The 25,512-nt window shown below is 38.5% G+C and overlaps 1 protein-coding gene across 5 annotated transcripts in view; it reads right to left on the bottom strand.

Moving 5' to 3' along the window:
• MAST4 (microtubule associated serine/threonine kinase family member 4) overlaps positions 1–25,512 on the bottom strand; it is an 808,011-nt gene that overhangs the window by 176,937 nt on the left and 605,562 nt on the right. The window lies entirely within an intron of this gene.

Genomic DNA, 25,512 nt, shown 5'->3' with positions numbered 1-25,512 from the left:
AAAGAAAAATCTGGGGAGATCTTATGAGTCCAAGAACTGATTAACACTGATTAACTTCTTCAATATTCTGTAGAAAGCATAGGTGAGGGGCACTGGGCCTAGACAAAAATGTGAAGGTTACAGTAAAGTTTCTCTTAAGGCACTTTTCTTTCTTTACCCTTAATCTTTCTTCCTCTCACTATCTATCCCCCAGTCATGCCCTTCCAGGCATCTAGCATTTCCTCTTCCTCTCTCCAACAAAGCTTGCTCTCAGGAAATCAGAAAGGATCTGATAAACTCATCCAGACTAGGGTACAAATGACTATTACCAGGAGAGGGTTTTGGATTTTAACAGGAAGTGAGAAAAATGCCAGAGAGATGAACCTCAAATTGTGGATATCATCATATCAAGTATCAAAAGACATTTTAGGGGTCAGGGAGCAAATGTTCTTCCTTAAAACATGGATGGCCACTGGACAAAGTGTGGCACAGTAGAGACAACACTGAAATGAGAAGGGAAAGAACTGAATTATAGAAACTTTCCAGTAATGTGTGACTGAGTAAGTCTTTGTGCTTTCTGCGGTTCAATTTCTTCATCTGCAGAATGAGAGGGAAAGCTTAGGTCATCTACAATGTTCTTTCTTATTCTAATATTTTATGGGTCTACCCATGAAAGTGGAAACCATAAACTCATTCAGACTGTTAGGAATTATGCCCAGAATATGTCAAAGAAAAAACAGCAGGAATGTACCTTTATTTTAAGACATTCTATGGGCTCAAGAAGGGGCATCTAGGTGGCACAGTGGATAGAATGCCAGGCCTGGAGTCAGGAAGACTTATCTTCCTGATTTCAAATCCGGCCTCAGACACTTTCTAGCTGTGTCACCCTGGCCAAGTCACTTAACCCTGTTTGCCTCAGTGTCCTCATCTGTCAAATGATCTGGAGAACAGGGTCACAAAGGGTCCCACACAACTGAACAATAACAACAATGTGTGTACATACACATATAGATGGATATATGGATAGGTGGATAGGCAGACAGACAAATAGACTGATTCAGCGTTGAAGGACAACCAGCAATCTAGAGGAAAAAGTTTTAGGATGGGTGGTAATGTCCAGTGGACTCTGAGGAGTAATAACAGGGAAGATGGATCCCCAACCAATGACTGTTGGGAAGTGAGCAGTGGGCCTGATGACTGCAATGAAATAAAGTTCTTGGTTACTTCAGGAAGGGGTGGAAATAGTGGTAGTGGTTGGGCTGCAAGCACCCCAACATCCAGTACCTAGAGAAAATTGTGCATCAGGGGTTAGGGTAGAAGAAGAAAAAGGCTGCTGAAGTTTCTTCCCATTGGGCCTTTTGATACCCAGTAGTATCTGAGTAACCAGTGGGATGAGGAAGAGGGGGTAGGACAATAATGATATATGTTATGACAATTCACTTTATACAGTGCTTCATGGTTTACTTTCCTCCCATTCTTAGCACTCTTAGGTAGTGTAAAGAATGAATTGTTAATTGAGGTTTTTAAGTCTCTGCAAACTGCACCGTGCTCCATCCACTGGTTGTAGCCGTTGCCATGGCGCTGGCACCTTACTTCATCACCACTCACCAACACCTACATGGGCCTGGCAAAATTATAATGATTGGAAGCCTAGTGAGGGCAGTCATGTGACTGTCACAGTGGCCATCCCATTGGCTGGGGCGGTATGGGGTTTTCTGGGATTGGGGGAGGAGAATTGGGCATTCTAGCAGGATGCTGGAAGGCAATAGGTATTCTCAGCTGATTCCTGGGCAGTGGTATTTTCTCAGGTTGTATAATTTCCCTTTCCCCATTTTATTTCCTTTCCCTTGATCCTACTGATCCTGTTTGTGGTTTTTTTTTTTTTTAAGTTTGTTCTTGTTAAAATAAATCCTGTTCTTTTTTGAGGGGGGCTGCCGGTCTCCTTCCTTGTCCCAATATTGTGGCAAGCCGCTTAGCTAATACTCCCCAATTAAAAAGTGGTCCCCACAGTAGACAGCACCTGACTTTTTTTTTGTGAAGATAGCTGACTGCCTGATTTCAGGCCTTATATTCCTATTTTACAAAGAGGTGCCTAAAGATCAGAGAGATGTCATGACTTCTACATAGTTACACAGGTAATCAGTGCTAGAACTGAGTTCTGGGCCCGAGTTTTCTCATTTGAAGCCCAGTATTCTTTACTTCTCATCATGTTTGGATATAGGTACCAAGCGGGAAAAGGGAGCTTGTTTGAAAATGTCTTATTTCCAATCTGAGAACAAGCAACTAGAGCACTGAGGACTTTCACTTTCTTTTTCTTTATTTGTTTTTCCCAGGAGCAGAGAGAAAACCATTCACCTCTGCCCTGAGAACGCTGTTGGGTTTTTGTTTTGTTTCATTTTTTTTCCTTGTTCTTATTTGCCAAGCCAGGCAGGGAGGTTTTCCACATGACTGGTCAATGTTCCTGCTTGCCCTTGTTATAAATAAATACATGTGAGTATAACACTGCCTAATGATATGGCACAATAGATGTGCATATTAAAATATTTCAAAGACTGGAAAATGCATTTATTATGCTGAATTATTTTTAGTAGACACTCTCGTGACAATGAGGTCAAGTAGGGGCCACTTGACAGGTCTTGAACCTACTGACCAGATATTGCTTATTTGGTTTGGAGAAGGGTAGGGAAGGGGTTAAAATATACATTTTAATGAGATTTGAAAATTAATATAAATAGCTAAAAATTAGCCAATGCTCTTATTTGTTTTTTTGTTTGTTTGTTTTTTGGTAAGGCAATTGGGGTTAAGTGACTTGCCCAGGGTCACACAGCTAGTAAGTGTCAAGGGTCTGAGGCAAGATTTGAACTCAGGTCCTCCTGAATCCAGGGCCAGTGTTCTATCCACTGCACCATCTAGCTGCCCTGCCAATGCTCTTATTAAGTCAGAATCTTACAAAATGAGAAATTTAAGACTTTGGGCTAATGACCTTGGTTTTATAAGCAGCACAGCACAGATATGACTACTGAACTGGTCAAGGCATTTTTGACAAACATTGTAAGAATGACAAGATTACATTAAATAAGCCTGTCCATGGGGAATAGATATTCCTCATGATGACCTGTAAAATTATTTAAATATGCTTCCTAACTATAAGTTATCCTGATTTAATATTTGTTTTAGATCATCTGCATTTTACCAAAATTGAGCATACTGAATCATTTTAAATGATTTCTTTTCAGTCCCAAATCTTATTTTCATTCAAAAAAGAAAAATCAACCGTAAAGTGAAGCCCAGACTTGAAAAAGGAAGGACACCTTGATCCTAATGTATGTGTCAACTATATGATTCACTGAGAAATGATGGATGGTTTTTTCCATCTCTTTTGAGCACATTACTATGGTCACCAATATTACTGGAGGAAAATGTGCCTAAGGGATTGTGATTTACAATTACTCTGTTTTGTTATGGTTGGCATCAAATTTAAAGCAAGTGGCAGGAGAGTCAATAAATGATATTGATAAATAGTGGCAATGAGGAAAAAAAAGGGGGCCTGGAAGTCCATGGTTCAGTCTTCCTCTGTAATTTGTTGGATAATCATTACAACAAAAACAGTCTCATGTTAAAAAATTGGTGTCGTGTGGTCACAAAAGTAGCAAGCCATAACACTTCATGGCACAGGCCTCAGGCTATTAAAGGTTATTCTTAAACTCTTCCAGATCCTATGAAGCTGGAAAGAATTGACGCTTGGGCCACTGGTGTCATAGGAGAAAGCAGCCTAAATCTTCAGAGGCACATCATCAGAAGGAGGACCATCATGTGATGGATTTGGAGTGGGTCATAACTAACAGAACCATTTATGAAGGAATAGAAGACTTGTGACACGTATCAGTCTAGAGCAGGGTTTCTTACCCTGGGATCTACAGATCTCCAAATGGCCCATGAATAGATTTTAGGGAGTTCAGCAACTTGGGTGGGGAAAAAAATACATATTTATTTTTACTAATCTTTAACTTAAATTTAGCATTTCCTTCTATTGTGAAAGTGGGTAAAAAACATGATTCTGAGAAGGGAGAGGGGGGTTCATAGTCTTCACCAGACTGCCAAAAGGGTTCATACCACCCAAGAATTAAGGAGCCTTGTTTACTCACTTAAAGTAAATGATCTTTTATCCATCCTAAAGTAAAAGGAAGCAGACCAAATGAGTCTCAACAGTAGACCACTCTAACTTCATAGGTACAGTCATGTTAAATAGGGTTTACCCTGTGGGAGAAGGTGACAACTGGTGATTACTTTGTTGGCATCAATCTCAAAGGCCCCGTTCCAAGTCCCAATGTTCAGACTTTGGCTGTTATATTAATGATGGCAGGTTTTATGCTTTGTACACTTTAAAGTACTTTAGATACCCTGTGCTTGCACTAATCTTGTAAAAGGTAGAGAATATAAATACTACTATCACTTTTATACAGATAAGGAGACTGAGGCTCCAAGTGATTTGCCTAAGGAATTTGAACCTAGGTTCACATTTCCTCTTATGGGTAGAGTCAATGAGCCAGTGTCTGCAGTGGGTCAGCAAAAAGTAAACCAGCTCTGTCTCCTCTAAAGACTAAATTATCAGGGGGCAGTTAGGTGGCATAGTAGATAAAGCATCAGCCCTAGATTCAGGAGTACCTGAGTTCAAATCTGGCCTCAGACACTTGACACTTAACTAGCTGTGTGACCCTGGGCAAGTCGCTTAACCCTCATTGCCCTGGAAAAAAAAAAGAAAAGAAAAAACAAAGACTAAATTATCAGAGAAAATAACTAAGAAAGGCATCATGGAAGAGTGCTTAGGGTGGTAAATTTGAAGCATAAAAGATCTGGATTTAAATCCCACCTCTACCACAATCTGGGTGATCTTGTAGGCAAGTCACTAAAGCTCTAGCCTCAGTTTTATTCACCTGTAAAGTAGGGATGCTACCTGCAGTACCTATAGCACAGAGTTGTAAAGCTTAAATTTGATAATGTATGTTAAGCAATTTGGAAAAATTTAAAGTGCTATGAAAATACCAGCCATCATTATTGCAATTATCCAAATCTAGCTCAAACATATTTTTCTATTTAAAAACGATAGCCAGCATTTACACAGAGCTTTAAGGTTTACAAAACAGTTTATATATGTCATCATATTTGATCCTCACAAAAGTTCTGGGAGGTAGGAACTATTATTATCCCCATTTTACAGGTGAGGAAACTGAGTCAAATAGTTAAGTAACTTGCCCAGGATCACACAGCCCAGAAGTGTATGAGGCCAAATCTGAACTCTGGTCTTGCTGTCTCCAGATCCAGAATGTTAACTACTGTGCCACCCAGCTTCCTCATACAACAACAAACTCCTTATATTTCCTTGCTTTTCATAGTTTGAAATCTGAGAGAGTTAAGTAATGGTGAGGTATAGATAATCTCTTATAAAATGGCTAAGATAAATTCTTCTTACTCCATTGATTTGAGCAACACTTAGAAGCTCTTGCTAAAGTATCTATAGACTCTGACAAAGAAAAAAAGATTCAATATTAGCTAATGGGAAGTGATTTGCATTTATTACTTAATTTTTTTAATATTTGAAAGCTTTCCTACTCCAGATGGATGATACAATTCAAGCTTGTAGATGAGTGAGTACTGTAGTACATGATGTATTTTTCCATCATCCTACTCACTGGTACGTGTACACATGGCAACTTTTAGTTAACGAGTCAATCCATAGACTCATGGGAATTTCCAAGGATCACCAAGACCTAATGTTTCTCACTTAAGATGTCAGGATGCATCACAGGACTCTTAAATTAGAGAGAGCATTGCAGGTCACTGAGATCAGCTCTCTCAATTTCCAGATGTGGAAAGTGAGGCCCAGGAAGGTGAAGGGACTTGTATATAGTTACATGGCTGATAAATGATAGAGCCTGAAGACTGAGGACAAATGCACTCACAGGCCCAAAATATCCCTTTGAATCAGAAAAAAAATCAAAATAATTTAGTATTGAACTCATCTCTTCCAAACTTTTAACTTATATATGGAGAAATAGACAAAGGTAAAAATGACTAGACAGGATCACAGAGCAAACTAATGACTAAGAATTCTAAAAACACATTTTCTCAATCCCAGTCTAGGACTCCTTCTCCCAGACCACACCCACCTCATTCAAATTTAACCAGATTCTTAAGACAAGTAGGGCTCTTGGCTAATTCTTATTTCCCAGACATACCAAACACCATTAGTGGATATGGAGTTAGGGGATCCTCTTTTATTCTGATTACTTCTAGGTATACAGCAACATAGTCTGAAATTTCCAAACAAGCTGCAGTATTGAGGTTAGAAAACATGGATTTCATCTATTCATTTACCTTAGGAAAGAACTGCACTTAACCTATTCCAGATGAGTATGTAGAACTTTTCCAGGAGGGAATTTTCACAGCCCTCTTGGATAATGTATTTCAGACTCTTTTCCCATGGGAATGAGGCATTTAGGGAAAATGTAGGCGAAAGTATGGGGAGGAGTATGGGGGTGAACAAATGTCATCATAAATTCATGGAAACATCTGATTTTACCTAGATATCACCAGTAAGAAGAGAAGAATGATTTGGCAATAGGTGTACCATTAATTCAATACCAAAATACTTCTTCTTTAAGGCAAATAAATGCTGTTAGAAAAAAGAGATGAACTAAATGTATTTAAGCAAAAGGGACTGTTTCTTAGTTCTGTAGCATCCGTGCACTTAATCTATATTCTGACTGTGGCTCAATTGGGGGCCAATAGGGATGTGAAAGACTTGAACTTTCTGATTTACCACCAGTCTTAAATGATGTTTCAGTAGTGGGTACCCAGAATACTGATTCTACTATTCACAGAACCATCCACCAGCCATCGCAAATTGGAATAACCAATTGGTTTGGTCACATCCTGTTCCATGAAATGCATAAAGACATTTTCTGTGTTCCTAAAAGGCAGGACAAGAGTCAGTGCTGTTATGTTATGCCTGATCTAACTCCCAAGGTTTATTATTTATTTTTAAAAACTTTATGAGTAGGAATATTCCTGCACATATCCCTCATCATCACCTGGCTAAGTCACTTCTTTTCCCCTTCCCTGAGTAAAATCCTAGAACTGAGTTGACTGCACTTTCCATTTATTGGTTAATTTGAGAATCCCACTGGGGCTATGGAAGTAATAAAGGAAACACTAGTCAGTCTTGTAAAAGAACTCTGGGCTGAAGTAGGATACATAGATTCCTTTTAAGGAGATGCTCACCCTATTGTCTTTAGAGGTCAAAATGGTGTTTCAGCAAGTCTTTGTGTACACAAACTCTAGTAAAGGTTAGCTGGCTCTATTCACTGGGGAAAGGTGCTTAAGGACATAGTCACCGCAGGCCAGGTCTGCTATTGAGAATCTCTTAAATCTTTTTTTTTTTTCATTGTCTCTCTGGAGACTTGCCCTTGGCCTAATTCACTTAGGCCTAGAACCAAATTAGAACAGACTACAGGCGCTTAAAAATCTGTAAGAGACTGAAGATAGATAGTAGGAGAAACTTTGTTTCACCCACGGTAGTGACCAGTTTTCACTCAATTCAGTTCAGGTATCAACCTTTCTGTTTTAACCAACAAGGTGCGTTTTCGAGTCAGTAGATTTATGTTCGGTAATTATAAACTCACTAAAAAGAGGGCTAGCTATTTCTCTTTATCACTTTATAAACCTGTTGGATGCTGGAGGATTAAGGAAGGAAAAAAATATATTAAACTCCTTTCAAAGAAATGTGGTTAGCTGATGTCACAAGATGGCGGTTGAATATTGTTTTAGGCACAGACACAGAAATCAAATCATCTGAGAATGAAAGACAAGCATGCATATATATATATATATATTCACCCGGCATAAAAGTTGCCTAAAAGGAAGCTTTGCATTCTAGAGTTTGTGTTTGAGATCCAACCACCAGGGGCTATCTTTTTGTTAAAGAAAATTAATAACAGAAAATTAACAATCCATATACAACATACTAGGGCATCATATTAGAAAAACAGAGTTGGAAGGATCCTAAGAAAGCCATGTGGGGATAGGCTAGAAGGTACCCTTCAAGGCTCCTAGTAGGAGTTCTTTATTTTAAAGAGGTTAAATGATTTGCCCAAGGTCCTACAGTAAGTGTTAGAGCTATGGCTACCAGTACCCAAGGCTATACTTGAATAGCCACTCCCCCACACTCCAAGTAATTCTCTTCTTATTCTAAAAACACACTACATAAATCTATACTATTGCCTTGAAAATAACAAAAATATAGTGAAACCATAATTGCTTTAGAAGTTCTTTAAAGTCTCTTGGCTCTCTTTACTGTATTAGGAAAGTAAGGGCAAGGACACACTAATTTTTCTATAAAGAGTTCTACTGTGACAAAATCCTGACATCCGGTTCCTCCTCTCCCTTTTTTCCTATTAAGTTTAATTGTAACATTTTAGTATACGTTTTAGAAAGGTGCCAGACCTTTGGAAATTTTCTCATTTGCTTAGCATAATAGTCAATATTTCCCCTGAAATGTATGACATATGACTAGATATTTATACATGGTAAGTTTAGAAAAGTATGTTATTCCTTGATAAAAGTCTAAAATAAACCTATGAGTGACTAAGCCGCCAAAATATAAAGACAGATCATTACCTGCAAAGAAGGAAGAAGTCTGGAAAAATTACTTGGAGAGGGAAAAAAAAATCTATTTTGCTAAGTATAGTATTTGAAACTCACAGTGACAATTTTGGTTTATTGAATACTCTGGAAAATTCCAAAGTGTAGGAGGTTGCTTTGAAAAGTTTCTGCAATAGCCAGCATGAGATACAGCTGAATTAGTACCACTTTCTTTAGAAATGGCCTAATTTAGATGCCCCGTAGTCTAAATCGCATCCTTGGTATTGATACACGAATCAATGTTAGGGAAAGTCAATTTCATTTCTATCCATGTCCATGATATTTAAGGAAGGCCAAGATAATTTGCATTATTATATTTAAGAATTCAGGTGACAGCTTAAACTCTGAGCTTACTCTTGACTTTACTCCAGCTCAAGATTTTAATAATGTTCCAGATGCTAGAAGTGAAAATTACTTATTTATTAGGAATGCAGAAAAACATGTATCGATATTTTAAGAAAAGTTATTAGACATGGAAACAACTCCAAGGTATCCTGTCACACTCATTAAGCTAGCAGAAACAAAGCAAAACAAACAAAAAATCCTAGAAGACAGGAAAATTCTTTGTTGGAGGGGTTATAGAGAAACATAGCTTAATTCACTGCTGATTGGTTTTAAACCACTTTGGAAAGTATTTTAGAATTATGCAAGAAATTATCCTCTGACCCAGAGTTTCCATTATTAGAACTATATCCCAAGGAACTAGAAGACAGGTCCTTATGTTTAAAAAAATGCTTGTTGTAGCATTATTTATAAGAAAAAAGATGCAAACAAAATGTGAACATGAATGAACGTTCATGGTACATTAATGTACCATTAATGTAAGAACAAGTATGGAGAATTCAGAGGAACATGGAAAGATAGATTAAGTTATACAAGTGAAGAGCTAAAAGAAAAGCATATATAGTGGTGATAACAAGTTCAACAAAATCACAACAAATTGTGACTAGATTCAACAGTCATTAGTACAATACTGTCAAAGTTAAAGGACACATATGCATAAATTAGGGACACATTCTTTTCTATTAATAAATGAAGTGTTTTTTCTGGGAATGTACTGTGAAAGGCAGTTCATTGGGAAGTTTAGGTTATATGATGTCAAACTAGTAATAATTTTAAAAAACAATTATCTAGAAGAAGGTAGTAATTATCTGGTGGGAGATTTTTCCAACAACAAAAAAAGCTACATAGGTTCTCAGTTCAGCCCACAAAAGACTATTATGCTACTTCTGAAATAGAAGGTTCTGAAAGAACTCTAGAACTCAAACATCAAATTTCACACTGTTTCTATGGCTAAATCCCAGCTTAGGATGGTAGATAGACAGATGTCCTCCTACTCCCTAACCCACTACTGCCTATAAAAAGGAGTGAGTCTCCTAGTGTCCTAAGGAAAGGGGATGGCAAGTAAAAGCAAAAGACAGAAGTTGTCTCTTGTCAGTGAAAGCCAGTTGCCCTGGATGTCCAGTAGAGCTCAAGCCCTGGTGAGTTTGAACCAAGTTAGGAAAGCTTTTGAGTAAAGGTGGTAAGAAGGATTGAGTATACACAATCTGAAAGTTAGCCTAGCTCAATTCAAAGAGGTGCATTATGGAAATTAGCAAAGGTAACTCAGGAGGCCCACTGATGAAAAGGATGAGAGAATGTGGCCTGTGGCCTGTGGCCTGTGTCAGTGGAAAGAGTCTTCACACAGGTGAAATAAATTATGGACCTTTTTAAGTATTCACAGAACTTAAGAGATGGGAGGAATTTCAAACCCCTTTACTACAAATCATACCTGGAAACAGCATTTTCAGCTTTGCTTTGCTTAAAGACCTCAAATAACAGGTAATCCGCTATCTTCTGAGGTCATCCATTTCATCTTTGTACACCTCAGATTATTGAATTTTTTTCCTTATATCAAGTCTAAATTACTTCTTTGCAACTTCTACCCAGGTTCAAATTATCCTTCTTCAACATTATTTGTACTAAGCGCTTTTAGGTCAATTCTCTAACTTGTCTTCTACTCCAAATGGGGAGTCAAATTAATGATTTTAAGAGGGATGCATAAATAAAGGCATTTAGAGTCAACTTTTAAAAAAACATATTTCCTACTATGACTTAATATGTTTATCTTTCAAGAAAATCATCTGTACACATGAACAAATGAATGATATAGTCTATATGTAAGATGAACATCCACATATTTTAATCTATTTATATATCTCTTCAAGATATTTTCATAAATATAAAAAGAGTCATTAAATGTATCTCTCAAAAGTATAATACCATTATATAGGGATGGGGGGGAGTTGCTGTTTATTTCCAAAAACTAAATGATGATTCTCCCAAAGGGTGAGAGGGAGAAAAGAGAAATTTCAGCAGATGGAACTCATTGTTCCCCCATGAAAAAACATTTCTTCACCTTGCAAAAACATATTAATTGGGTTGCCATCTGGCAAGACAGCGCAAATACTTTGGGGATACAATTTGGATACTTGAAATTTTGAATTTAAGCCCGTGGGGATGGTGGTTATTTGAATCTACTGAGTTAGCATTAGAACTTTTAAGGGGGTATTATTTAGAGTGAGAAATGGAGAATAAAGAATAGTCCTATTCTTTGGATCAGTCCCATTAATTCAGAACTATGTTCAATAATATTGACATGTTTAACACCTCCATTGTTATGACAGGCAAATATTAAGATAATAGACATCTTTATATAGGTGGTATAAACTAAGAAGTAATGAATTTTATACTTCTGTGTACTTTGAGAATGTGTTCTCATTTATAAAGGGATTCCTTCATAGTCATAAGGGTTACCATAAGTTAATAGGATCTGGGAATGGAAAAGGACTTCAGGACTAAACAAAAATTGCTACCTGAACCATGATATTCTAAAAAATCCCCAGCCACTGGTCATCCCAGCATCTACTTTAGGATTCCAATGCCTGGTATTTCAGCACAAGAAAGGAGTCAATTTCATTTATAAACAGTTCTAATGATTAGAAATTACTTCCTTATACGAGCTAAGTAAGATGTTCCCCTCTCTGACTCCCAATGGTTCCAGTTATGCTCCCTGAAAAAAAAAACCAACTTATTCATCTTCCACATAAAATTGGAAAAATTAAGAATATTCCTCCACCAAGTCAATCCTTCTTTAGGATACAAATCTCCAGCTTCTTCAAATCGACCCTCACAGGGGATGGCTTTGAGACAAGCCAGCAAGCACTTATATATGTCTGACTAAATGCCAGGCACTGTGCACCGTCCCCTCAACTTCTTGGTCACTATCTCCTCTCCCTTCTCCAACTACTCAATTGCTCTCTTGACATGTAGTGCCTGGACTCTAGAAGCATTCTGCCAAAGGATGAGTGTAACAGTCATTGCACCTCCCCCATGCTGGACTGTACTCATGTAGCTGATTTTTGAAACCTAAACATAGGACTTGATGTGCATCCTTATTGAGACTTAACTTATTCATCTAGCCTCCTGAGATATTTTTGAACACGTTAGCTATTGGGCTTTATGTCATGCACCAATCAAGACATAACCCCATGATATCACCGGTCCTCTTCAAAAACAAAGGAAAGAAAATATTTTTATCCAAGTCATTGATACGTATTGAAAAGGGTCAAGGGCAGCTATCCATTGTCTGACATGCTAGTCAAATTCCTGAAAAAAAAAATGTGTAAATTAAATGTCTATATACTGAGTAACTTTTTACAGGGATTAGCAGAGGGTGACATTTAAAGAAAATGTGCATGTAATCTTTTCATATGTCAAAAAGGCAGTTTTCCCAGTTACCATATACTTAACCCTCCACTAAAGTCCCATGTCAATACTTCACTGTGGCCAAGAGGTTTTCTGGAGTTCTTGAAGGTTATGCTAGTAGGGCACAAGCTCTTATAGTTCTTATCAGGATCTTGAATATTGGCCTAGTAACAGACATGGTTCTATTGTTCTTCCACATGGCATACCTTTAAGTATCTGAAGAACATAATGGCATCTTCCTCCCCATAGCCATCCAGGCTTTTCTTCAGGATAAATACTCTAACTCCTTTCAAACAATCCTTAAACCAGGTATGGTCTTTGGTCCCCTTCATATCTCATTCACTCTCTTGTCTGTCTTCTCCAACTTGTTTATGTTCCTCTTGAAAACACAGTGCTTTGACACAGTTGCGTTTTGTCTAGGATAGAGTAAACTTGTTAAGTTGAAATAGGCTTATATCCAGACAGTTATTGGCCACCAGCTATTTGAGGAAGAAGAGGGGGGCGGGATTCAGGAAGTATCATCTACTAAATCACAGATGGGAGCTGAAGTCTACATTAGTGGATAAAATACCTATACACTTATAATATCTAATCCCTGTTAGTTCAACTTTTGCTCAGTAATGTCTTACTCTTTGTGACCCCATTTGGGGTTTTCTTCTCAAAGATACTGAGTGGGTTGTCATTTTCTTCTCCAGCTCATTTTACAGATGAGGGAACCAAGGCAAATAGAGTTAAGTGACTTTCCCAGGGTCAGACAGTTAGTATCTTAAATTGTATTTGAACTCAGGTCTTCCTGACTCCAGGCCCAGTGCTTTATCCATTGGACCACCTAGCTGCCCCGATTTGTGTTATTAGTTGATTTTGTGGAAAAGTTAAATAAACCAGATATTTGTAAAAAGTTATATAAGGTCCCTTGTTCCATGAGGTGGGCCCAGCAGATATCCTTCAGAGATGGATACAGCAAGAGTTTATTTTACTAGACTCTGAAAATCCATAATCCTATGCATTTCTCAAATTTTCAGACTGCACATAATATACATGTATATATTGATAAACACACATATGCAGATATGTTGTGTGTGTGGTTATATACACATATATGTATGCATATATTATATACAAACATAATATACACATATACATTACACATATATAGTCATAAATTCTGTGACAAAACTGGGATCAACAAAGCATTACAATTCCTTTGTAACATTTAAAGCACTTAAAAAAAAGTTTAGTAATTAATTTTTAAATTTAAAATAAAATGCAGGGGGCAGATAGGCGGCACAGTGGATAAAAGCACCGGCCCTGGATTCAGGAGTACAAATCCGACCTCAGACACTTGACACTTACTAGCTGTGTGACCCTGGGCAAGTCACTTAACCCCCATTGCCCCACCACCACCGCTGCCAAAAAAAAAGCAAACATTTGTCTAGTACAGTATTAATAAATTATTCAATGGCTAAATATTGCTTGAGATAATCAACAAGCTTTTCAAATATTGCAAAAATTGAACACAAAGATGTATACATCTGTAGCTTTTCTCTCCAAACAGCTTTGAAATAAATGCAGCCAATTCTTGCTTACTCTACAGTTGACTGGCCAGTCCTTTCTTCCTCTTTTTTTTTTTTTTTTGGCAGGGCAATGAGGGTTATGTGACTTGCCCAGGGTCACACAGCTGGTAAGTGTCAAGTGTCTGAGGCCAGATTTGAACTTAGGTCCACTGAATCCAGGGCCAGTGCTTTATCCACTGCGCCACCTAGCTGCCTCCTTTATTCCTCTTTTTGCCGAACTACTGGACACCTTGAACTTGTCTGGCTCCTCTAGAAAGCAGGAAGGGAAAAAGAAAGAATAAAAATGCTAAGAAATACAGGGACTATTGAGTGGAAATCTACAATTTCCTATTCTAATCCTTAAAACACCCTAAGATAACTGGGTTTATAATTTAAGGTCAACATAACTTGAGAACTTTTCCTAACGGGAATAATGCCTTTAGTGATATTTGAAGAATTGTATACAACTGGGAACTTCCAAATAAATCCCCCAAATCCTGGTCCTTGAAACACTTCCAAACAGAAACCAACAGGTTTCTCCATTAAAGGGAACTTAAATCCAGTGTGTTGAATTGCTGAAGGATCAGCTACAAGCCGCTGCCTGTTTGTGCACATACAAGTGGATACAAGAATGGGTGGGATAAAGAAACTGCAGCAACCTCTACTTTCTAATCACCAGACTCAACATGTCACTTACATGGGAACAACCAATCCAGCTTAAAATAATGGCCATAATCTTTCCAGAACAATAGGCCATGACGAGCTTCCTTAATTCCTAAACAATTATTTAGAGATGAAGACAGCTAACTGAAAGAGAGGGGAAAGGGCATATATATATTTACCCTGGCATCTGCACAATGTTTCTGAACGTATCGTTCAGTGCCAGAAACCAGAGAGTCAAGAATATTGGAACTCTTTTCCACAGGGACGATTACTCTGTAACTCGCTCTGGTGTACCACACTTGAGAAATACTATATGTCCATGTTTTCTGGGAATGGCGCCAAAGTATTTCCTCACACCAACATCTATCAGGTGGCAGTTAAATCCAACATCTGTCTCTCCAAGCAACAAAAGTAGCCTAATCTGGGGTGAAAAGATGGAAATGACACAAATACTCTCATTTAACGTGAAGAATTACTCAAGAAATCACCAAGGGATGGTAAAGCACCAAACAATTCAAAAGAAAATTTCATCTTTTAATAGGGTAATTTATTTATTTATCTGTTTGTTTGTTTGTTTATTTATTTATTTTAAGGGCAATGGGGGTTAAGTGACTTGCCCAGGGTCACACAGCTAGTTAAGTGTCAAGTGTCTGAGGCTGGATTTGAACTCAGGTCCTCCTGATTTCAAGGCCAGTGCTTTATCCACTGCGCCACCTAGCTGCCCCAATAGGGTGATTTAAAATTCAGTACTGCCAACCTAGGGTCTAGTTCAAAATCTGCTATTCTCAAAATTGTGTGACTTGGACCAATTCTTCCCTAAGCTTCATCTGTAAAGTAGGATAGGTTGTTGTTCTTGTTTGTCCTTTGTACTTGAAGAGGATAGGATTGGTAAGACTGGCCATGAGGATCATACAAGATCATGCTGAGAATCGAATGAAACGATTCACGGGAAAGTGGTTTGTAAACTGTCAAATGAGAAAGGAGTACGAGGCAATATTATTATTAATAGGACTTATAGATTTGGATATGGGTCTGGTTTTTAGCCTAGTTTTTAAAGGTTTAAAAAAAGGCAAAGCAAATTATTCCTATGATGCATTTGCATGCTTTTGATGCAAAAGCCCTTGTTTTCAAAGGATAAATTTAGCTAAAATTGATAGAGGGAGGGAATCTACAGAATTTGCCTTCCTCACTAAATCTGTCCCTCCTCCAAATTCAATTAAAAGTAATCCCATTTTCTTAGTTACCCAGATTCATATTGTTCACCCTGTGTATTTACTCAACTGCCAAAGCTTGTCAATTTTACCACGACATATCTTTCAACCTCTACTCTAAGGTCATCATCACCTCTCAACTTGTTTACTGTAACATTTTCCAAAGTGGTTCCCCACTTCTAATCTCTCCCCTTATGCCCAGCCCCATTCTCCGCCAAAATAATATTCAAAGGATCATATCATCATAGATATAGAATGTGGAAGGGGCCTTAAGAGGCCCTGCAGTACAATTCCCTTCATACTACAGATAAGGAAACTGAGGCACAGAGAGTTTAAATGACTTGCTGAGGACACACAAGTATTAAGTATCTGAGGTGAGATTTGAACCTAATACTCTATATACTGTGCTACATTGACTCTCCTAAAGCACAGGTTTGACTATGTCACCCTTCTTGCTCAAAAGACCTTCAATAGCTCTCCATTACATCTAAGACAAAATATACTCTCCTTAACCTGGTATTTAGAGAACTCCACAGTTTTGTTCCAATCTTTCTGTCCAGTCTCATTTCTCATTGCTCCCTCCTTCATGTATTCAGTCAAACTGAATTACTCACAGTTACCTGAACTTGATACTGCAAATCCTCATGTCATGATCTGCAAGTCATTCTCGATGCTTCAGGTGCAGTGTTCTCACTCCTTGATAAGAAGCTTTGCTTGACTGCTGAACTCAGATGAGGTGCTACCTCCTGTGGGATCCTTCCCTGAGTTATGGTGCAATCTCTAATTTTCATTGTATTATGCTTTGAATATAAAATCCTTTAGGGAAGGGATTGTTCACTTTTGTATCTGCATCCTCAATATCCAGGAGGAAGTCAGTCAAGAAGCATTTATTAAATACCTACTGTATACCAGGCACTGTGCTAAACACTGAGTAAACAAAGGCAAAATACAGTCCCCTCTCTCAAGGAGTTCGGTCTAATGGAGGAGAAATACAAACAACTATGTATATAGATAGGGTAAATTGGAGATAAACAACAGAGGGAAGGTACTAACATTAAGGGGATTGCTGAAGTTTTCTCCTATACTATGGAATTTTAGCCAGAATCTGAAGAGAGGGAAGGCGACAGAGGTGAGGAGGGAGGGAATTCTGGGCAAGGGAGGTCAGCCATTGAAAATGGCTAGTGTCTTGTCACAGCAACAGCAAGGAGTCCAGTGCCACTGGTTCACAGAATATGTGGGAGGGAATAACATGTGAGATGACTGAGAAAGAAGGAGGGGATCAGGTTCTGAAGGGCTCTGAACACCAAACCAGAGGATTTTATATTTTATCCTGGAAGTCATAGGGAGCCACTGGGGTTGATTGAATAGGGAGAGTCTTTCCTGTCACAGGCACTTAAATATTTCCTGAATTGAATTCCATATCTGAGATTGTGCGAATTCTAGCCTGAGTTAATAGTGAGGACCTTTACACCAATTCCACTATATAAATTTGGAATACTAGACTTCATCCCAACTGTAAGACTAAATATTACCCAAGTGGTTCCTGTAGTAGAGGGAAGGGCAAGTACCCTATGCAATCTATAGTGGGTCCCTTTTTGAAACTATTGCTTGAGACAAGAGTTTCACTAAGGCAAGTGAGTCATAAAATTTAGCAAAACTCTACTTGTGTGCCTTTTATTTTGTCCAAGATAATTAGATGACTTTTTTTAAAAATGAAAAACAATAAACTTCTGGGTTTCTGAGATTGTGTGGCTTTACATAACTGCTACTAGGTTACAAAATGCGAAATCAGCATATAGGATGGAAAAAACAATCTTAAATGGGCAAAGGATTTTAAACATCCACTATTTAACCAAGGTTCTCTAGTTGCAAAAGTCCTTGGTTCTGGATCAAAATTCTTCAGATTAGCAAATACTGAAAGTAGTATCTATAAGGAATTTTATCCCAATCTCCAAAATCAATAGGCCGGCCAAGTCAGACTTATGAAATGACATTACACAACAAGCAATTCATGACCATTATTTTATAACAACAAAGATTTCGTTCACCCTATTTCCTAGTGTTTTTTATTTATCTGCACCAATGCTCATACTGCAGAGCTTTCTCCTTTGGTCAAATACCATTTTCCCTCTCTACTCATGCGTAAGACTCAAACATTTTTCTAGGTATATCATTTCTGGCTAAAGGGTATATAATATAGCAGTTTAAGAGACCTAGCAGTTAAAAGGGTATTTACAGTTTTCATGCAAGCTAAAGATTTGGAAATGACCTTATGGTTCAGTAGTCAGAAAACACTAGAATGAGCACAATGCTCCAAGACTGACAGTCAGTGAAGAGATGCATTGAAAGGCCTGTCAGGGGCATGACCCAGTATTGTGCCTTAAGACACATTTAAACCTAGGCTGAATCATGGAGAAGGAAGTATGCTATAGAGAATACTCATGCACTCAACACTCATAAGCAAGTTAAACATCACAAAGGAGATCAGTCTCTTACATGGCTAATTTGGATGATTCCATGAGACAGCATCAGGTTTCACAGAACCTTCACCTACTCTGCCACTCCCTCTCTCCCTCCACCCAGCTGATTCACTGAGAAGCTCTTAAGGTAAACTCCAAGGGAGATCTGGATCTAAATTCACCAGAAAGACTTGGGGAGGGAGGAAAGGGAGATGAAGGACAACAATTTCCAGAAGGATCTAACTCCTTGCTATCTGTCACAAGGGCTTAGTCAGATTTTTCACAGCTAAAAGAGCAGGTCCTTTAAAGGTTATGATCCTTTCCCCAATTTTCCAGGTTGTAAATGTATTTCTGTCTGCAATAAGTCAAGTCCTCAGGAAACTCCTCTCTCTAAGAAAGTGCAAACTGCCATGAGTGGAAGACAAGAAATTCACAAAGCAGGGGTAGAAATATGCTGTTTTCTATACTAAAGTAAGCACTATAACAAGAAAAGAGATTGTCTTTTTAGATGGCCTTATTCAGCTTTCTCCAATGTTTTTTGCTTTCATGTGCTGATCAAGCACAAATTCTGCATCATTTTCCTCCAAAACAGTAAATAACTTCCAACTCATTTGGTTTAGGTATAATTTCCTTTGATTAATGTATGCAACTAGTAGCAAAAATATGTGATATTGCTTCATTGTCACAGTTTCAGGTGGACATTTAAAGGATCATAGGGAACTGTTCCTAACTGCCAGACAGATATAGGAAAAGACAGAGGAAAAGCCTTTAGGGGCATGGACGGAAATACACTAGCACATATTAAGCACTATTTAAATGTTTGTATGAAAAATACCTTGGCTGCAAAATAAGTTAGGTATCATTAAGGACAAACCTCTTACTCCTCCCACTTAGATTGTGAGCTCCTTGAGGACAGGACTGTTGCTGCCATTCCTTGTATCTAGCACTTAACACAGTGCCTTAAATAAACACTGTTGATGTTTAATAAGTTCTTATTCTTGCTGCTTACAGAATCAAGCATTTTGCTGCTGTAGGACTGATCTCCCCCCTCCCTTTTTTTCAACATTTTGTTCTTTTCTGGGTCTGCTTTTATCAAGTCATCCCCAGGAAAAAAATGGTTTTAGAGGTCTCTTTTGGTTTTTAAATTCCCTTCTTCTCACTCCTTCCTTTCCCCTGGGTAACCCCCACCCCACCACTGAATCATCCCTTTTTGTAACAAAGACAACCATAAAAGTAAAACCAGTTGATGAACTTCCAGCCATAATGACTACTGGTATGGAGGTAGGCAGCCCACCTACTCCAGCAAAAACATACAAATAGCATGAGTGAAAAATGATGAATAAATTCAATGAGAAACTTCAGCAAGTGACTTCATCCACCACTGAAATGCACAAGATGTCAGCCAGGAAGCCATGGACAACAGGAAAGGGGGCCTACCAGAAAAGCAATGCCAGTGTAGGCAAAGGAGCAATAAGCATCCCTTCAAACGTTAGGGAGGGTGTTAAATAAAAATAATAGAGGACTTTGTTTCTCACCTGACTGCACCACTTTGAGACATCTCTGACTTTTGCATAATGCCTCAGGAAGCTCATTATTTAGAACACTTCATCATCTTGCAAGATACCATTAGCCTTGGATACTTCCCCTCATCACTACCCTCAATGGCTCAGATTAGAAGGTAGGGACTTGAATTTCAAACCCTCCATTTAAGGAGGGAGGCAGAGCTCAGAACACCTCTTCATTTCTTTTTTTTTTTCCTGTTTAGAATTTTATTTTCCAAATTACATGTAAACACAAATTTTGACATCAAATTTTTTTTTGGGGGGGGTGAGGCAATTGGGGTTAAGCGACTTGCCCAGGGTCACACAGCTAGTAAGTGTTAAGTGTCTGAGGCCAGATTTGAACTCAGGTACTCCTGAATCCAGGGCCAGTGCTTTATCCACTGCGCCATCTAGCTGCCCAACATCAATTTTTAAAAACTTTGTGTTCCAACTTCTCTTCCTCCCTCCCTTCCCACCTCCTACCCCCAAGAACACCTCTTCATTTCTTACCTGGCTGCACTAGGAAATTTCTCTGACCATTCCTTACCATTGTAGGGAACCTCCCCTCCATTTTTCAGCTTCTCTTTTGTGTTTTTGTATTCTCCCCTTAGATTATAAGCTCCTAGAGGGCAGGACTTTCTTTTTTCATATTTGTATCCTCAGAACTTAGCATAGTGTTTGGCATGTGATAGGCACTAATACATGTTTATGACTGACTGGATGAGCTATTCTCAGGGTTCTGAGTAGGGAAAGAGAAGGCAGGGTGGAAAGAATACACTAGTGTAGAAGGAAGAAGAAAGGGGCGTAGAGCTTGCCATTTCTCATAATTGGGGTATACAATAAGAGTATATACATACAAAGAAGGGGGTGGGGGAGTGGGCAGTATATGGCTACAGATATAGATATATAATCTCATTCTTTATCATACAGAGCAAAGGCAGTTTGGACATACATACAGACTCAGAATCAGACTGATAGGGTGTTTGGTGGAGAAATATATAAATCTGAATTAAAAAATAAGATGTCATGGGGGGGGTAAGGTTAGGAGGGAAATAACCAGGGAGGAATAAGTCACAAAACAACCTTCCTGATCCTAAAAAATGGGAAGGGGAGGGTTAAGAGGAGAAAATAAGGCAAAGCAAAGCAGGTAAAACGCTAAGTTGTGAAGGGTTGGTACCCATCAATTGGGAAATGGATGAAGAAATTTTGGTGTGTGAATATGATATATTATGATGGTATAAGAAATGATGAAAGACAAGATTTTAGGAAATCCTGGGAAGAATGAACTGAAGAAGAAGAAAGTGAGCAGAATCAGGAGAACAATTAATATGACCACGTTGTAAAGAAAAAGCAATTTTATTTTGTTTTGGTTGACTAGGTTTATTTGTTACAAAGGTCTCTTTTTATGTTTTTAATACGGAAATTGGCAGGGGGAGACATGAAAATATAAAGAGTAATGCAAAAGAAAAAAAGAGAGAAGAGCTATTAAAACATTTTAAAAGCCACAGAGAGAACAGAATGAAATTCAGAAAGAAGCATAAACAGGACAGTTTTGAAAGTAATGTACCAAAAAAAAAAAAAAAAAGAATCAGAGAAAGTAATGTACTGATCTCATTATATACATTTTTTTAAAGCAAGCTATATGGAATAGAAATTCAGGGTTTCATATAAAATTATTTTTGTGTTCTACTTGGTATGTGGAAATGATTTTTTTTTGTATTTGCTAAGTTCAAAATTAAATAAACCAAAAAAACCAACTCACACAGTCAAAGCCTCTAATAATGTATACCACATTCCCTGCCACTAGTACCTAACACTTCTATGAGGGGGAAGACAGGAGTGTTTTGGCAGTACCAGAACATTATAATTAAACATAGTTAATGTCCCAGGATTTAAAAAAAATTTAGATTTGTCACTGATTCTTTCATGTTCCTCAATTACTATAATATCACTAGAAAATAGGAAGGCAGAGTTCAAGTTACAACAGCTGTGTCCAGCCTCACCCTTACTAGAGGCAGAGGGAATGGGGATGATGGGAATGCAGGATCAGTCTCTCTGACAAGACAGTATCTTGATGAGGAGAATGCCAATCTTCTAAGTCCTTCAGAAATAAGCAAGCATTCCTTAAAGCTCCTTCTGTTTGGGTCATTCCCACACAGGAACTTAAATGACCTCTCTCCCCCAACAACCTATCAATTATAAAGTCCAGGAAACAGAAGGCTTCTTGCTTCGGGCAAATGGGAGGTTGGCCTTGTTTGAAGATACTGCTTATGTATCTGGTAACTAGGTGTAAGCACAAAATGGAACACATGGCCAAAGGATTAGCAAAAACTATGAAAAACATGTGCAAACCATGTACTAACTCTTTACCCAACAGCAACACAATCCCCCCCGCCCCTTGAGAATTAAAAAAAAAAAATCATACCTCCTTTTACTGCCCTGTTACAACAATGAACTGCCCATGCTCTCCAGGAGAGGCATTCTCCAGATTCCAAAGGTTTGTTTCTAATGAATTTCCTTTAGAAATATATATAGTCTTTGTTTTCCCTCTCTACAAAGGAGTTGAGTTAGGGGAGAAGGAAAATCTATAAGCTCTTGTTGTAGGCTCTATAACAGAAAGTACAGGCATGCTTTCCAAAATGTGCACATGCCTGTTATTACTCCTATTTGTTTGGCTTCAAAAAGGAAGGGACAAGGGGGCAGCTAGGTGGTACAGTGGATAAAGCACTGGCCCTGGATTCAGGAGGACCTGAGGTCAAATCCAGTCTCAGACACTAGACACTTACTGGCTGTGTGACCCTGGACAAGTCACTTAACCCCAGTGCCTTGTAAAAACAAAACAAAAACAAAAGCAAAACAAAATAAACAAACAAAAAGGAAGGGACTAAACACAATAACAGCACTCCAGTCCTAGGCAGTTACAATCTTAGGTAAATGATAGACTGATAAAGAAAACAGAGCAAAACAAAAAACCAGAATAGCCACAAAGAGGTAAAGGTTAGATTCTTTTCCTCCTTTCCTAGAAAATCATGTCAGTGGGATGAAGGCACCATTCCTTCTAAGGAGAAGAAGGGCCCTGGGTAAGGGTTCCATGGAATATAGGAAATTTTGAGTCAGCTAAAGAGGAGGCCTCAGAAGCTACGACATGCAATTATTAAGCAGCAATCCTGACTGCAGAAAATCTAATCTAAAGCATGAAGAAGCAAGGGGTATAAAAGGAGGCAGTTAGGCAACAGGCCTGGGCAGAGACGAGAGAAGGAGACAAGGAGTGGGAGGAAATGAGAACAGAGATACAGGGAGGGGCAGAGCCCTAAGGTAAGAACAAACCGTCAGAATTTGACATGACCAGCAAGGTAAGGATAATTTATCTGGCAAGCATATTCTGAAGAGACTTGAATGAGGAAGATAAGTGAATATTTATTCATCTGGTCACTACCACTAAATTCATGGTTCCTGTTTTACAATTACCTTTCCACCATATGTTAAAGTGGCTAGACAGCCAACTTCCAAGAAGACCTGGATTCAAATTTCTTCTCCTATACATACTTAGCAAGTCTCAGAGAGAGAGATAAGCCTTTAAGACTCTAATTTGCAAAGAGGGTGCCTGCTTGCCTTGGGAGAAGTAGTGTCCTCACCTTAAGTCTCTTATAGCAATGAAATATCTGGTCCAGTCCCTGTCTCCATCCTATTAAGCACAAACATTATGCTAGGTTTCAGATGAACAAATGAAGATGGTGAAAACTTGGTTCCTGCCTCCAAGAAACAGAGACCCTATATAGCAAAGAGTGGCAGTGGGGGAGGGGATGGTTCTGTTCAAAGCAAAAGTTTTGAAAGAGGTAAGAATCAGTCAACATTAGAGCTATTGCATAAATGGTTCCTTATAGGGTTGGGTCAAGATCTTGAATCTTGGAGCAGGTAACAGGGAAGGTAGAAAGATCTGAAAATGATTGCAAATTTGTGAGAGAAAGATGACAGGAAAGATAGCAACAATGAATAAGAGAATATAATTTTGGGGAGTGTGTGGGGGGAAGGAGGTGTGGCTGAATAGCTCACTTTTCATACTATCATCCATGATCCACAAACAGAAAAGCAAATGCAATGAAGTCATGTTATTGCATTTAATTACTAGAAATCAAAAAGGGAGTAGGAGTAACTGTCAACTCTTGGGGGGCCTGGAATGGAGGAGAGCAGTAGGAAATTGGCTAAGTTTATTTTCCATATTCCTGACAGGACTATATTCAAGAACAAATCCAAGGAAAATTTTCACCCAATGCTATGGCCTTTGCTGACAGGGAGGCACAGTGTGGACACAAGTGAAACAAATCCTAAAGCTTTTAGGATGCAACTACTGGCATCATCCAAGATCCCTCAAGAGCATCTTCACTCACACATTTGACAGGACCTGAAAATGCTGACTAGTACAGATAGGGAAGATGGCTGCCGAGATAGCTCTAGCTCTCAGAAAACAAACCATGTTCTTGACTCCAACGTAGTACACTTAAGGAACTTAATAGGAACCTGACTTCTGACTTCATCAATACAGGGAACTCCCAGGCAAGGAGGACATTTCTACTAATTTATGCAAGTCAGCAACTTCGATAACATCTAGTCTGAGAGTTACCTAGAACGCGGAGTGGTTAAGTAACTTGTTCAGGGTCACACAGACAGGATGTGTAATAGGCAGAACTTGGGGACAGCTAGGTGGCAAAGTGAGTAGTGGCAATTTGGAGTTGAGGATACCTGAGTTCAAACACAACCTCGGACACTTACTTGCTGTGTGACCTGGGCAAGACCCTGTTTAACTCCATTTCCTCATAGATAAAATGGGCAAAAAAGCCCACCTTTCCAGGTTTTGTAAGGATCACTTAGCACAGTGCCTGGCACATAGTGAGTGCTATATAAATGTTAGTTATTATTGTTGTTATTCCTGGCTTAGAGGCAGCAGCATTTTGGTACATATTTAACATCTGGCTGTCTGAAGAAAAATTAGGAATCTATGCAGGATACATTTTTAAGTTTAATTTGTATTATTAACACTTTCTCTATCACTTTATTAAATCTAGACAAAAAAAAACCAAGCCCTAATTTGTGGCATTTGATGATTTCCTAGATGTAAATATTCATACTGACCATTTAAAATTCAACAATCAGCTCTGTTAAGAGCTGACTCTAGCATACTTCTGCTTAGATGTTGGCTTTCTATATACATGTTGCACCACTCCATATATTTGATAGATATTAGTAAAATAGGAGCCAAGATAAGATGATATAAAGAGCAGACAAGAAATCATACACATGCCCAGAAAACACAGTGTGTCACGTGTAGTCTGTGTTATTGCTGGGGGTGGGGGGTGGGATTCAGATGAACAGAATAAAATAAACTATTAAATGTTGTAATTGTTCTCTTAATGAAAATAATCTGCTGGTCTAGCTCAGCATTCTTAACTTTTCCATTCATCTCAGAAGTCTGCTCCCCAGAGTAGCAACTGAACTATTGAACTGAAATTGCCCTGAGGGAGTAAGGTAGGAAAAGGGAAATGCCAACCTAGTTGAGAGAGGGGGGGAGAGAGAGAGAGAGAGAGAGAGAGAGAGAGAATGAATGTTTCCAGTGGAATGTGAGTGCTTTGAGGTAAAACAGTGAGGGGGCTGGGGTGAGGAG

Source organism: Dromiciops gliroides, chromosome 1 (genome assembly GCF_019393635.1).
Source record: "Dromiciops gliroides isolate mDroGli1 chromosome 1, mDroGli1.pri, whole genome shotgun sequence".
Taxonomy (NCBI): domain Eukaryota; kingdom Metazoa; phylum Chordata; class Mammalia; order Microbiotheria; family Microbiotheriidae; genus Dromiciops; species Dromiciops gliroides.
The sequence above is the reverse complement of the archived record's forward strand: the minus strand, read 5'-3'. Positions and strand labels throughout refer to the sequence as shown.